Source organism: Crocuta crocuta, unplaced genomic scaffold (assembly GCF_008692635.1).
Source record: "Crocuta crocuta isolate KB4526 unplaced genomic scaffold, BGI_CrCroc_1.0 scaffold61, whole genome shotgun sequence".
NCBI lineage: Eukaryota > Metazoa > Chordata > Mammalia > Carnivora > Hyaenidae > Crocuta > Crocuta crocuta.
This window is the reverse complement of record NW_027528369.1, coordinates 10781313-10796629: the sequence shown is the minus strand read 5'-3', so window position 1 is coordinate 10796629 and position 15317 is coordinate 10781313. Positions and strand designations below refer to the sequence as shown.

Genomic DNA, 15317 nt, shown 5'->3' with positions numbered 1-15317 from the left:
GGGGGCTGTCTGGGGAGGGAGGCCTGCGGCTGCAAGAGAGCCGGGCCGGCCGTGGCCCCTCGTCTTTCCCTCGAGGCCCTGCGAGGTCGGGAAGGGCGCGCGCCGGCCCCCCGAGGGCTGCCCACCTGTCGCGCACAGCACCAGGACCAGCACCGCCTCCCGGAGCCGCCTCCAGCCCCGCGTCCCGGCGTCCCCTGTGCTGGAGAGCAGCTGCCCCGCGCCCCAGGGTCCCAGGAAGGGCGGCCCAGGTAAGGGGACGGCGGGGGTGGCCGGAGCGCGACATCTCAGAGCTGCCGCCTGCCTGGCTCTGTTGACAGCACGAGCCAGCGTGTTGACTCACCTCAGACCCACACAGCTGGGACAGGTGGCCCCGGAGGACCCGGCAGGTGCCGGGCGGGCGCCCCACCCCGAGGCAGGTGCTGGGGGTGCGCCTGCCCCGGCCCGGCCAGGAGGGGAGGGGGTCCGTCTTCCTCCACGGGCAGGGTCCCGGGAGCTGGTGAGGAAGGCGGCGTGCAGTGCCCTGGGGAGGACCCGAGACTTGGGCTTGGATGAGGCCACAGGGAAGAGGGCCTGGACCAGGGCCCCGGGGTCGAGTGATGGTTGAGGACTCAACCCCAGTACCCACCGATGGGGCATCCTGGCAAGACCCCTTCGCTTAGGAGCTGGTGCCAGAGAGAAGTGGGGACGGGGAGGCCTCCCCGACCCCCGTGGCCCCCACCACAGAGCCCCTGGCTCATCCCAAGACGGGGGGGGGGGCACAGCCGTGAGCAGGCGACCCCACTCTCCAGCCCGCGCCACGTGGCCACACTCTGAGGAGCCTTTGGAAACTTCCAGAGCTCACGGCCCCAGGCCCCACTGCTAGAGCGCTGGTGCCCAGCACCCCGACCCAGGGGCGTCCCTGCCACCTCTACGGAGGCCGCTTTCCCCCACCCGCTGCCGTGCAGGCCCCGAGGGCACCTGAACCCAGGTGTGGAGGAGCCCGCCTTGAGGCGCGGTGGGGAGGGGGACATCTCGCACGTGGGGGACTCCACGATGCCTGCTGGGCGGGGCAGCTTGCTGGCCCCCGGGACACGGCCACCCTGCCCCTCAGGCTGGTCAAGTTCCTGATGGCACCGCACAGCCCTCCCTTCCCCGGGCAGCCCCCCGCCCCGCCCGCCCCCCGCGCGTCCTCACCTGCGCCTTGGCTTCCTTGTGGGCCAAGCCTGTCCTGTCCCCTGCCCCGAGGCCGCGGGGGGAGAGCACAGATGGCATGTGGGCTGTGTTGTGTCTGGACGGGGCGGGGGTGCTGGCGCGAGGCCGGAGTTTGAGGCCGGGAGGTGGCAACCCCCCCACGGTGCTGGCTGGGCCGCGGGCCCCGGGGCCGATCGTCTCCTGCAGAACCGCAGCCAGCAGTTTACCGACCTGCGGTCACCGCGCAGGCCAAGCTCACTGCTCGCTGGGGCCCCAGGGCAGGGGCATCTGGGCAGGTGCAGTGGGCTGGGGGCGCACGTGGGCACAGGCTACTCTGGCTTCACCAGCTCGCAGCCGTCTTCTCTTCCCCGCGGCCCCGCAGCACGGCCCTGCCCCTCGGCCGCCCCTGGCCCCCCGCGGCTCCGCAGTGCTGGGGGGACCCCCTGGGAGAGCAGCGGGCCGGCTGGGGGAGCTCTCGGGTGTCTGGGGTCTTGGGGTCTAGGACGGCCTGTGGGGAGCTCGGCTCCACCGTGCAGACCCCGGAATACGTTCAGTGGCTCTAAAGTATGGGAAGAACAGCGGTAGGTGATACCTTCCGAAGTGGGGGAGGGCAGCCTTGTCTGAGAGCGGACACCCCTGAGGTGGCCCTGGCTGTCCTGCTTGGCAGGGGGCGGGCCCCGAGGTCGGGCAGACGGCGTGGCCCCTCTGGTGGCCCCACCCTTGCAGGGCCCCGGGCAGGTGCCGAGCAGCCTCGCTGGGAGCCCGGCACCCTCAGCGGCCCTCTGTGGCTGAGGCCCGGGTCGGTCAGGACCCCAGGTGACCCCGCAGTGTGGTGGACCCGCTCGGGGAGGGGAGACCTGACTGCGCAGTGGCAAAGAGTGGCTCCCAGCAAAGGGGTGTTTACCCCGCTCAGATTTATTAGGCGCCTACTGTGTGTGCAGTCACCTGTTCCAACAAGGCCACTTTGCAGACGGGGGACTGCAGGTCACGTTGCCGTACCCGGGACAGGAACCGGAGACGGGAGCCAGCACCCCTGGCAGAGGAGGCCCGGGGCAGAAGCACCAAATCAGCCCGATTTAGCCTGAAGCAGAGGCGGCCGGAGGGTATTTCACCGTGACCTCCCCTAGGGGGGAAACTGAGTCCGGCCAGTTCCAGGGTCACCAGAGAGGGAGAACTGGGGTCCAGGTGGCGGAGTTCAGCTTTCGTGTGTCCAGGGAGATAATGAGCATCCCATCCCTGGAGGCGTCCAAGCAAACGCAGGCTGGGGCGTTAGCAGGTGTGGGCGAGATCCCACAGAAAGGGCCGTCTTGAGCCTGGAGGCTGGCGGAGCGCCTGGTCCAGGGCGGGGTGAGTCCGGAGGCCACGGCTGTCAGCACGTGGCCGGGCTTCTCCTCCCCGCCCTCTCGGCCCCTCCCGCTGCTCCTCGGCCACGGGCTCCCCCCTGCATGCCCTTCCCGGGACCGCTGACTGGCCGGCTTGGAATAGAAACCCGTCTGCCCCCAGGTCTGGAGCCTCAGCCCAAAATCAAGGTGTGGGCGGGGCCGAGGCCCCCCTCCGGCCCTGGCTCCCGCCTCGGCCCGTCTTCACATGGCTTCTCCCGTGTCCCTGCGTCCCCCCGTTTCTTACAAGGACACGTCATTGGATTCAGGGCCCCCCATCCAGGTGACCAGACTCGCAACGGTCCCATCGGCACCCGGGCAGCAGCTTGGGGAAAGGGGCGCATCTCTGTCACAGCCCACGGTCAGGGCGTGGCCGCACCCCTTCTCGGCCCCGAGCCCCCACCATCCGTCCTGTCACTCCGCCGCGGCCCCCGGCTCAGCTTGCGGGGACCATGAGGTAGCTGTGCCCGGGGAGCTCAGGGCGTCGGGTCGGACTGTGCATGAAGGCCCCTCTGTGCCATGAGGGCTGAGGGCTGAGCCTCCCGGTGACCGCCTGACCCGTGACGCGGCTGTGACCATCCGTCTGCGTCCGTGTGCAAAGTACCGTTAGCAACTTTGCCGTTGGATCTCGTCTGCACCGTCGCCGAGTGCAGGGTGGCTTTCGCGCCCTGCTTTGCTCACACGCTGCAGGGGCTTTTCCCTTCGCTCGGGCCCCCAGGACCTGAGGTGACAGATCTCACCCCACCTTCTCCCGCCTCCTGTTCTGGTCTGGAACACACGGGGCTGGGGTCCCCGTGTCAGGATCGTGACTCGGGGCCTGCGAGCCCGCATGTCACCGACACCCCCATCACAGAAGAAGATCCCAGGGTTCCCAGGGGCACAGCAGGCCAGGGCAGAGGTGGGGCCGAGCCTGGCTCTGCTGACCCTACAGATGGATGCGGGCAGGGCCCGTCCAGGGAGGGAAGCCGGCCCCAGGGCCACCGCCCAGCGGGAAGCCGGCAGCACCACGGACAGACAGACAGATGGAGCCAGGGCGATCTGATGACCTTTAGTAAAGGGGCCTCTGGGCACCCGGGAGCTCTGGACGCGCTCAGGAAGTCTGGCTCCAGGGCAGAGTCCCCGTCCCGGAGCCTGTGTCAGGACGCAGAGGAGCCCGTGGAGGAAAGATTCTGCTTCCTGGGAAAAGCCAGGATCCCTCCTCCCCCGGTAGTGGGGGTGTGTTGTCCCTGGGGCCCTTGGTTTCTGCTGAACGTGTCTGTCCCCTCCCCGTGCGGTCCCTGTGCCACAAGCCTCCCGAGACGGGCCAGCAGGAGGACACCAACCAGCCATGTCCTCCCGGTCCACCGAACCCTGAATCTGAGCCTAGCAAGACAGAGCTGCAGGGTGGGTGCAATCCAGGCCAGCTTCCTGGAGGAAGTGGTCCCAAGGGGGGCAGCTGGAGGAGGCAAAGAAGGCTTTCACTTCTCGAGGTATCTTGACCGAAAAGAGAGGCGTCCGTGTTAGCCCGACGCAGCAGCCGGCTGTGTGGGGCTTTCTCACACTTTCACTTCCGTGACTACAGCTGATCATGGGAGGCGCAGCCAGGAAGCGCGGCCCCGGGGAGAGGCCGGAGCTGGTGTCCGCTAAGCCAGGACCCGCCATCCGCGTTCCTTCCCAGCGCCGTCCGCTCTGGACGAGGCCTCAGCCGAGGGAGGGGCAGCTCCAGGGACAAGAGGGGCCTCACTCACGGCCACGGGGCCGCGGGGCCGTGGACTGGACTCCGTGTCACTCACACTGACTGCTCTGCACCCGAGGCTGGAGAGCAGTGGGCACTAGTGATTACGACGCCACGGCCACGGCCACGGCCTGAGGGCCCCGAGACAGCCGCCGCGGGTGCAGGTGGGCGTCCGTGCGGCTTCTCGGGGTGCTTTACGGGCCCGCTTTGCCTCTGTCACTTGCAGGAGTGGGCCTGTGACGCACCGCGTGGGGTCACAGCACGCCTGCACACATGCCCCCCGGGGCTTCTCCCCCTCCGCCAGTTTCCACCCTCACCCTCGCCCTTCCAGCCCCTGGGCCTTTGCACGCGCCGGTCCTGCCTTGAGACCTTCCCTCAGGCGTCTGCCCTGCTCCCCCCTCATCCCCTCTTTCCTGCTGCATCCTCCCCTTCCCGTTTATGATTCTAACAGCAAACGTGTCTCTGGGTCCCCACATTTATGTGTCATCTATTGCCCCCATAGCACCGGCCCACGGGCTCTGCTCTCTGCTCACTGCCATCCTCGGTGCCCGCAGCGGTGCGGGCTCACGGGGCGCCCAGCACGTGGTGGGAGTGAATGCACCCCACGCTCAGAGGAGATGACCACCCCCCATGCGGCGTGTGGCTGCTGACGCCACCACGGGGGCTGGGGGGCATCTGTGTCGGACCCTAGATCTGTCCGACACGGAACTGAGGCCAAGACACAGAGGGTGACTTGCCCAGGGTCGGCAGGCAGGGCCAGGGCCCAGAGGTGGACCTGGGGGCTGACCCTTCGGCCCCTAAGGGGAAGCGTTCAGGGGCAGGCTCACTTGCAGGGGGTCCCCGTGGCCGGTTATTAGGGGCACGTGGTGGCCAGGCCTCCTGGAGATGGTCGCTTGGCACCCCAGTGACTCCGGGTGAGGCCCTGTCCCTCCCCCTCCTCCCCAAGGTGGCCGCCAGGCGTCTGCACCGGAGGGCGGCGTAGGGGCTGAGAGCGCTGCTTTGGCTGAGGCCTTGGAGGGCCTCCGGGGCCCCTCTGAGTGCCCCTCAGCTGAGTCCACCTCCAGTCCCCAGCCTGGCAAGGTCAAGTCCTCCAGATTTGGGGGCCATCTCAGAACCCGGAGCGGAGTCCCAGGCGGGCGCAGATGACTAGCTACAGGGCCCTGGCCCCGGTCAGAGGCCTCCACGTGTGCACACCCCTCCCCCCACCATGGAGCTGGTGGGTCAGCAGGGTCAGGTGTGGCCCCCTCGGGGCTCACCAACTGGGCCTGGCGTCTGGGAGAAGGTGGGCAGACCCTCCGGGGGCACCGCTCACGGTTGCCCTGGCGGCGGCAGGCCCTGCGAACAGGGTCGGGGACATGCCCGGGGACAGAGAAGCAGGGCTCTGCTATTGTTCCCCAGGCCGGGGGCGGGGCGGGGCGGGGGCAGGACGGGCAAATGCAGGCCAGACGCCTTCCTGGCCTGGGGTGCGGCTTCCCGGCCATCCTTCGAGGCTTCATCAGCCTGATTGTAAGATGAGGACGCAAATCAGAGAGGTCAGAAAGCCCGCCCGAGGTCACACAGCACATCCCAGCAGGCCCTCCCGACGGGGACCTCGAGAGGGGGGTCCCCTTTGCCTCTGCCGCTCCCAGTGCGCGAGCTTCACCCAGCAGCCCTCGCCCCCGGCCGGACCCTCTGAGCCTGCAGTGGGGTCTGCGCGCCACGTACGGAGCCCAAGGCAGGTGCTGCCTGATGCCCCACAGCTGGCACCTGGGTCACATGAGTCCCAGCTGATGCTGGCAGCGCCGCCTCCCACCCCGGGCCCTCGCAAAGCCCCCTCTGCTGCTGCTGCTGCTGCTATGAAACCCTCTGAGAGCGCTGACCTTGGCCCGGGGCTGACCTTGGCCCGGGGCTGACTGCTGCCCACCAAAGTGTTCGGTGTTCTGCCAGCCGCTCCTGCAGCTGAGGGTGTAAGACAGGTGTAGACCTCTGGTGTGGCTCCCAGAGGGGTGGGTGTGGACAGGGGTCTGTCCGAGAGGAAGCAGTGTGGGGCGCGAAGCCTTGAGGGGACACAGGGACCAAGGGGCTTGTAGGTCTGAACACACCGGGCAGACGGCAGAGAGGGGCCCAGGCCCAGCACCGGGGAGCTCTCTCTGCGTCCTTACCCTAATGACGTGGCCTCGGCTGTGGTGCCCTCGGCCCGTGCCCTTCCCCTGGGCCAGAGGGGCCTCACAAACACCGCGGGGACGGATCAGTTTCGCGAGGGGGCCCCGGAGAGGGACGGGAGGGTTCGGAGGAGGCCGCTCCGAGGACGTGGACTGGGCAAGGGTCTGCGCTCGGCTCTGCGTGGCCTGGCTTCTCGGACTCCGGCCCCTCGGCTGTGCGGCAGCGGCCTGGTGACCCCATGACCCCGCAGGCCTGTCTGCGCCTGTGACCTGGGGATGACGGCCAGCCCTCGGGCAGGCTGGGGGACTGGGGAGAGACGGCTCCGGCGTCCAGCCCTGGGTCCAGACCCACCTCCCCAGCCCCTTCCCCGTGCTCACCGCCTCCCGGCAGCCTGGCCGTGACCCCTGCAGTCCCTTCCCTGCAAAGGCCACTTGGGGCGGCACAGAGAGGCCAGTGGAGAAGGAACTGGGGAGCTGACCCCGCCCTGTGGCCCCCAGAGCTTCCTCCTTCCCTCCCAAGTTGGGGTGCATTTTGAGTGTGTGGAAAGCCCCGACCTCGCAGACCCTACCAGGGGGAGCAGACGGGGAGGAAGGGCCAGCGGGAGGGCACGGGGGACCTTTGCACATGGCCCCCCCGGCTCTGCCCCTCACCGCAAGCTGCGGTGAGCAGGGGTCCCAGGCCACAGGGCCAGCCTGCCGCGGCCTCAGACAGGGGCCCCTGGGCTCTGGGGCTGGGCCTCTGGCCTTTCCTCATGGCTGAGCTCCCTGACTAGGATGCGGGATCTAAGATCCCCAGCCCCCCGTTTGTGCCGGGCACCCCAGGGCACGGGACCCCAGCGCCCAGACGTGACGGTTTGGCTCCTCGGCATCTCTGGGCAGCACCGCACCCCCGCTGTCCGCCAAGTATTCCCCAGGGCCCTCAATGGAGGGTCTTTCTGGATGGTTCTGCCAGACCTGGACACGTGGACAGACAGACAGACAGACAGGCAGGCAGACAGATATGAAGCCTGTTCCTGCCCCTCTCCCCCCACGCATCTCTGCACCAGGGTTGACAAGCAGGTGAGAGAAAATGCAAGTCAGAGCCCCTCCCCGGCTTCGTGGCCCCTGGGGGCATCACACTCCCAAGTTCCGTGGGGCCCAGGAGGCTGAGGGGCTCCGCCTGGCCCTGGCCCCTCAGCCAGGCTTCCTTGTCTCACGGAGGGGCCGTCCCCACGGGGGGCTCTCCAGGCGGGGCCGCCACCAGGGGCTTCGAGAGACAGAGGGTGCAGCTGGGCGAGGAGACCGGAGCAGGCAGCTTCCTGTCGGAAACCGAAACTGCCAGGTGCTTCCCTCCCTCCCTGGGGCCACCCAGACACAGCTGCGGCCCGGGACACCGGGGCCTCCCACCACGGGGCCCCTCTGGGCCTCAGTGCACCCCCAACAGGCCGAGGTGGGCCCGGCCCCCAGCCCAACCGCGGCCACCCTGGGGCGGGGTTTCAAAGTCTGTGCAAAAATAGGGCGCCCAATACCTTAATAGCTTTCGACTTTGAATACTTGTGAAAATGAGAATGTTTCAGGTAGATCAGACTTAGCAGCACAGCATTAAAGCCGATTTCACCAGTTTCTTTGAAACGCTTTCCTCCAGCGGCCGGAACGCGGAGTGTCTTCTGTGCAGCGCCCGGGGGAGGGGACCCAGGCCTCCCCTACTCCTGCTTTCTCATACCTTCTCTGAGCCCCCCCCCCGCCCCCGTAATTCACACGCACTGGAGGGGCCTGATCACCGGGAGCAGACGGGGAGGCGCCCTGCACCTTCGCTCTTCGTAAAAATGAATCCTTACAGATTCGCTGCCCAGCCACCAGCTGTTTAGGGGCAGGACCCAATCCCTGTGGGGTCTGGACCGAGCTGCCGGACCCCAACTGCCTTCCCGCTCCCTCCTCTGTAAAATGGGCCAATATTGCACCAGCACTTAGTGCCTGGAGGCAGGAGCCACCCAAGGGACTTGTTTATCGGTGTGTCCTTCCCGGATACACTGAGATTTTTGGTATTTTAAATTGTTACATAAAAGTATCATGTTCTGTATATTCTTTCCCAGTTTCCCCTCCACGATGAGGTGACGCCGGTGCAGGTGGCTGGTCGCGCCGCCTCTAGCCCGGGGCTGGGCCGGGGGGGGGGCGGGGGGAACGCCCTCCCAGCCCCAGTGGGTAAAGGCCTTTCCTACAGTTGAAGTGTCCAGTGTCCAGCAGTGCCGTGGATGTTTCTGGAGGCTGCCGGTGGCCGTGGCTCCTAGGGCCAGAGGGGTGAGGCNGAGCCCGACGCGGGCCTCGAACCCACGAACCGCGAGATCATGACCTAAGCGAACGTCGGACGCTTAACCGACTAAGCCACCCAGGCGCCCCGGGTCCAATCCTTTCTGCACGCGGGCTCAGCAGGCAGCCCAGGGGAGGCCGTGGGGAGTCCGCGTGGGAGCAGAGAAGGCGCGTGGCCCGTTCTTGCCCCGCACCCCTCCCCCACTGGAGCCACCCTCCTGCTCCCGCAAGGACACGGGCGAACCTGCCGTGCCTGGGGCCGCGAGCCTGTGACCGGAAAGTCGGCTGGTGGAGGGCCCTGGCGTCCCCAGGCCGGTGAGCGGTGTGACCGTGTGAGACCCGCGTGAGACCCGCGTGTGACCCGCTCCACTCTAGGAAGCCAGGTCCAGGGTTCTGAGCTGCCAGGGTAGGGGGTGCTTCGGCGCCAGAAGGAAGGGGCCTGCGGGGGTTTCTGCGTCTGCCCGCTTGCTGGCTGCGCCCCCCGCACCCCCACACCAGCCCGCTGCGCTGCCGCGGGGGCTGCGGCTCAGGCTGGGGGAGCCACGCTAACCCGTGGAGTGGGCACCCCGGGCAGCGGCAAAGGCCCTGGGTGCTCAGGCAGGGGTGTCCTGACAGACTGTGCCGGTGCTCAGAGCAGCGCTGCTGGGGGCCAGGCTCTTAGGGGAGCCATTTCCCTTCATCTTCTGTGTCGGCACAGGGAGCGTGGCCTCCCCCCTGAGCCCCGGGGCACTGAGGCGGCGTGGCGTCCTCGGTAACGGAGGGACCTGCCCCACGCTGGACGCCGGGGGCTGTTCTCCAAGCCGGTGTGTCAGGGTGGGTTTGTTTGTTTTCGTTACTTTCTGCCTGCCGGCCTCCTAAGCGGTCTTGAAAAAAAAACAAGTTCCCTTTAACGTGACGCTTCTCGCAAAGCAACCTTACCCAGTTCGGTCTCATCAGACCCGTGGGCTGCTTCTGTTTCGGTGGATAATGGTGGCCTCATGGCCACCAGAGAGGTTTGCAAAGGTGACGGCCAGCTGCCTCCCACAGCCGGGCCACGGGGTTGCGAGAAGGGCGGGTCTTAACGCTGCTCCCCGGCCTCGTGCGGACGCGTGTGAGGTCCACGGAAGCGCGCACTCAGAGGGCACCCCTGCTCCACACACCCTCCGCTCTGCAGGCGTGCGCCCCACTCGGCAAGAAACACAGCAACGCGGCAGAGGCAGAAGGGGGGCTTTGGGGGGCACTGTGCCAAGATCACCCCTCTGAGCCAGTGGCCTTGACAATGGTGCCAACATGCCCGTTCCCAACTTCTCAGTGTTGTTGTTTAAACAGTCAAAAGTCACGTCGTCCACCTTCTTGCATATTTCAAGCTGAACACGTGCCAGGGACCTATTTTCATGGAAACTTAGACGCTGCAGGTTTACCTCCCTCGATTAGTGGAAATGTCAGCACAAAAGCACATTGGCAGAGCTGGGACCACTCCACCCAGACTCATACTTGTCAGCTTTTTTTTCAAACAAGCACAGTATTAAATGACCCAACTGTCTCATTTTGAAACTCTAATTCTGATATAAATGGACAGCTGGATAGATGGGTGAGTGGATGGATGGATGGACTGATGAGAATGGATGGATGGGTGGATGGATAGCGGATGGATAGGTGGGTGGATGGGTAGATGAGTAGATGCATGGGTACTGGATGAATGGATGGGTGATGGATGGGTGGATGCATAATGGATGGGTGGATGGATGGATAAGTGGATGGATGGATGAATGGGTAGATGGACAGTGGATGGATGGATGGATGGGTGGACGGGTGGATGGATGAGTGGATGGATGGGTGATGGATGGTGGATGGATGGGTGATAGATGGATAGATGGGTGGATGGATGGGTGGATGGATGGGTGGATGGGTGGATGGATGGGTGGGTGGGGGGATGGATGAGTGGACGGATGGATGCTGGATGGATGGGTGGATGGGTGATAGATGGGTGAATCAGTGGATGGATGGATAGTGGATAAATGGATGGATGGGTGATGGATGGTTGGATGGATGTGTGGGTGGGTGGGTGGATGAGTGGATGAATAGACAGTGGACGGATGGGTGATGGATGGTGGATGGATGGATGGATGATTGAGGGCTGACAGACGGCAGATGGAAAGACGGACGGATAGGGATGGATGGATGGATGTCAAAGGCGACCCCAGGGAGAACATGGGCAGTTTCAAATCCCGTGAAAACAGAATGTCACGTAAGACACCACAGCCGACTGAGCATAAAGCACAATCTTGTCTACCAGACAAAAATAGTTTGCAACTTGTCAATTGTCTACAGGTTAGCACCTAACTTAGAGTCTGGGATCCAAGGGGCATAAACAGAAAGTCAGCAAAGGCACACGCCCTCAGGGCCACCGACCTTGACAGCCTGGCTCGGCGCCTCGACGGCGGGTCCTCCCACGGCCGTACACAGGCTGGAAGGTGGGTAGCAGGGAGCCTTGCCGGGTTTTATGCCCTGAGATGAAGCCGTTGGCCGGACTCACCCGCAGGGGAGGTGCGAGGTGCGACCACGTGGTCAGGAGAGGCGAGGTGCCCCAGGACAACGTGCAGACCACTGGCCCGAGTTCTTGCCGGAACAAAGTGGAACCTGAGGACTCATGGATTCCGTTAAGCTATCTTGTCCGCGAGCCTGGGAAGTCGCATCGTGTGCGTGTGGGTTTTGAAGACCCCAGTTATAGACCCTGTGGCCCAGGGCAGGGCTTGGGGGCCCGAAAGCTCTCCGTTTCTTTTCCCTGGAGGTCAGATCCCTCTTCTTTCTGAGGAGACCCCTGCAGGCCAACAACCTCCTCCCATGGCGTCCCCCCTTCATGTGAGGGGACGGGAGGTCCGAGAGATGGGGAGGCTCACGGCTTCCGTGGCCGGGCCAGGCCTCGACCCCAGGCTGCCCCTCCCTGTCCACCCCCACCTGTGCCGGAGTCCATGGGGGCAGCTCTCACCGGGGCAGAGCCAGGACGGTGCTCCAGAAGCATGGACAGAGAGAGGATCCGAGCCGGCAGAGCGTCCGGGGCTGGGTGTGCCCTGGACACTGGACACTGAGCGCGAGGAGGCAGACACACACGCGTCACCCCGAGTGACCCCGTGCGTGTGACACAGGGCGCAGCAAACCCAGAGAGACAGGAAGTGGGTTCCTGTCGCTGGGGGAAGGGGGGACAACAGGATGATGGTTGACGAGGACAGGCCCCTCCCGCCGGGGTGAGAGCGTCCTGAAGCCACGTGGTGGCGGCTGTGCGCACTGTCAGGACGCCACGGCCGCTGAGTCGTTCCTTTCAAAACAGTTAAAATGGGCAACTCTCATGGGTAAATGTGTCTTTTACCACAATACAAATAACCCAGGGGCGCCGGTCGAGCACCTGACTTCGGCTCAGGTCATGATCTCACGGTTCGTGGGTTCGAGCCCCGCGTCGGGCTCTGTGCTGACAGCTGGGAGCCTGGAGCTGCTTCAGATTCTGTGTCTCCCTCTCTCTGCCCCTCCCCTGCTCACGCTCTGTCTCTCTCTGTCTCCCAAAAGTGAGTACATGCTTACAAAAAATTTTTTTTTAATTTTCATTTTCTTTAAAGGAAACATGAGAACGTGGCAAAAGATGGGCACTTCATCCAGGCCTTGGGGCTCCCGTGGACTCCTCCAGTCCGTGTCCCACGGAGCACGGAAGCTCCGCCCTGCTCCCGGGCACCTGTGTCCCTCCCCTGCAGCCAGGGCCTGGGGCCACATGTCTCCCTCCAGCCCCAGGCCTGCACCTGGCCTCACCTCCAGGCTTGCTGGGGCGGGGGGGGCGGGGGGTGCCCAGCCAGCGTCCTGCCTGGGGCCTCGGGGCACCAGGGCTCCTTTCCTTACCTCCTTTGCAGACCACAGGGGGCACAGATGTGTGACATGGGGGGTGTGCCCCAGAGTTTACCTTCAGGACAAGCCAGAGCAAACCACACCCGTGGGAGAAATTGGGCAGGGCATTGGTGCTGTGACCCTCCCTGGGTGCAGGGCACGAAGGACACCCTCCCGTCATCACATCAGGCTTCTGTGCAGGGCGGGTATGGGGGGGGGGGGCTGAGTGGCCCCAGGGCCAAGAGAGAGCCCGAGTGTGTGGGCGCTCCGCGGGGCTCAGTGAACATCGCTCTTGGGAATGTGGTTCCCAAGAGCCTGGACGTCTGTTCTCCATCGTCTCGAGCGGACCTTGGGCCCCCCTGACTGGCCTGGGCTGCAGCCCGCCCCCCTGGGCCGGGTGTCCTGCCAGTGCTGGTGGCGGGCAAGGCCAGGCTCCCCAGCACCTCCCCGCCGCGAGCGGACCAGCCCCCGGCGACCCCTCAGCACGGTGCTTCTGCGGGGCCCGGGCAAACGGAGCGGACTCAAAGCCCACAGCCTTCAAGTCCCGGGGCTGCTGTCCCCACGACCCCTGGGGACGGCCGCCTGCGCAGTCCATGGATGACTGACATGTCCGTCAAACGCAATTAAAGTGTCAAATTTGGGAACCTTCCACCACTCACCCTCCTTCCGGCGCGTCTCTGTCCTCAGTCCTCGGCCATGAGTCGTGTGGCCCTTCTGGGTCTTCCCTGCACCCCCGTCCTCACAGGCTTGAGAAGGTGCTGGAGACACACGCGTAGAAGGATGCGCGGGCGGCCCCGGAGGCCAGAGCACAGCAGCCTACACCCGCCTGCTCAGAAGACGCCACACAACTCACAGCGTCGCTCCTGACCCTCCCTCATCCGCGGATAGAGCTGAGGCTGGAAGTCAGACGTCAGATAAACGGCTGAATACGAGCATGTCCCAAATACTGGCTGGGATACATTCATGCTAAAAATTATTCATCATTAATCTGCAGTCCAAATCCAACCGTGCCCCCTGTATTTTTATTTCCTAAATCCGGCAACCTTGTCCATGAAGGACTTGAGGCCTGTGTCCAGTAGGGTCGCGTGCGACTGCAAAGGCAGAGAGCCTGATGGGAGCAGACACCAGGCTGCTCTTTCTGTCCCCGCGGCGAGAGCCCAGGGGCATGGGCTCCAGCCGTCCCAAAATGCCACCGCTGGGACCAAGGCGCGTTTGCTCTTTGGGTTCGACCGTCCGCTCACTCGTGGCTTCCGGGCTGCAAAGTGGCTGCAACACCTCCGAGCATCACATCTGTCTTCCGAGAAGGAAGAAAGAGGAAGAGAGAAAAACTGGGCCAGCCCCTTTTCTTAAGGAAAACCGGGGCTTTTGTAGAAGCCTCGCTCAGCAGACAGGGCTCCTGTCGCGTCTCTGAGGCTCCCTCCCAAACCAGGACGTCTGGCTTCTAATTTCACACCTTCTCCGCTGTCTGCAAGCAGCCTCTGACCCGGGGCCCCATCGACCTGCTGTGGCCCCACGAGGTCCGGCCGCAGGTGGCCCTATGGCCGTCCACCTGGCCGTCCTCAGGACCCCGGAGGATGGGGGGGCACGCTGCCCTCGGCCCCCCGCTGTGGCATCATCACGACACCTCTTGTGTCTGAAGGGCCTCCGGAAGGCACAGGCGGCGCGAGCAGTGACTGGGGCCCCGAGCTCGTCTGCGAAGGGTTCTGCTGAACATCATCGGAGGGTCAACAGGTCCCTCCTCCTTGGAAGTTTTAAACAGAGAGCAGCCCTTCGTCGAGGGGCCCGGAAACCAGCGCTTCCCTCACGCTCTTCTCTCCTCACTCTCTCCCCTTCGCCCGGTTTCCCTCCCCCCTGCTCTCCGGTCCTCCGGCCTCTCTGACTATCCCCGCATCCTGCTAATTTGCTTCTAGAACATTCTCTCCTATGCCTGAGCTTAAGAGGAACGGCACGCCCATGCCACCTCCGGCCCCTGTCCCATCCCCGCCCCCCAGACCGCCAGGCCCCCACGACAGCCCCCAGCCCTCCCCGGGGAGCCCACACTCCTTCCTGGCCTGGCCTCCCGCGCGGGCCTGGCTCTGACCGTGTGCCCACGGTGGAGAGGCGCCCCCGTTCCCCAAAGCCTGTCACTGTCACAGCTGCTATTCATGTGATGGTCCAGTGACATCTGTCAGGGTGGGGCCGTGTTGGTCCCACAGGTCAGCGCCCTTGGCACTGGGCACAGAGCCTGCCCCAGAGTGGCTTCAAGTAACCCAGCCCCTTTGTCAGTGGAAAGGGGGTGGGCCCACCCCCGTCTGCTGGAACAGGGCCGGGGTGGGCGCTCGGACGGGAGTCCACACGGTGGGCAGAACTCGGACCCGGACACGCTGGGCCCATGCTCCACAGCGGCCTCAGTCTCCCCATCGGGCAGGCGCATGGGCCCAGGGCCCTTGACCTTGAGTGTGTCTGCGTGGGAGGCTGGCCCTCCTCCCCCGCCCCCGCCCTCCCCTGCTGGGCCTCACCCCACACCCCAGAAAAGACTTCTCCTTCCCTGCACCAGGAGTTCCCCATTTGAGGAGACCACGCCACCCCCACTTCTCCCCCAGGGTTTCAGGTTCTTAGAATTATTTTAGGTCTTCCCCCCGCGGCCTGCTCTGGGGCCTCCCCTCTCAGCGGGCCCCGCTGCTGCAGCCTCTGGGGCTCCCTGCGCCCCGACTGCCTCACGGCAGCCCCGCAGACGCGGGCCTGTGCCCTTGGGCAGGCGGGTGATGCCGCGGCTCACGAGGTGCTTCGGCCCCGGCC

At 65.3% G+C, this 15317-nt stretch overlaps 1 protein-coding gene across 1 annotated transcript in view; it reads left to right on the top strand.

Moving 5' to 3' along the window:
* Positions 1-26: 26 nt before the first annotated feature.
* Positions 27-15317, top strand: part of CBFA2T3 (CBFA2/RUNX1 partner transcriptional co-repressor 3) — an 82188-nt gene continuing 66897 nt past the window's right edge. Inside the window, exon 1 of the mRNA XM_077754193.1 lies at positions 27-248. The gene's annotated coding sequence lies outside the window, so the exon portion shown is untranslated. The remainder of the gene's footprint in view (positions 249-15317) is intronic.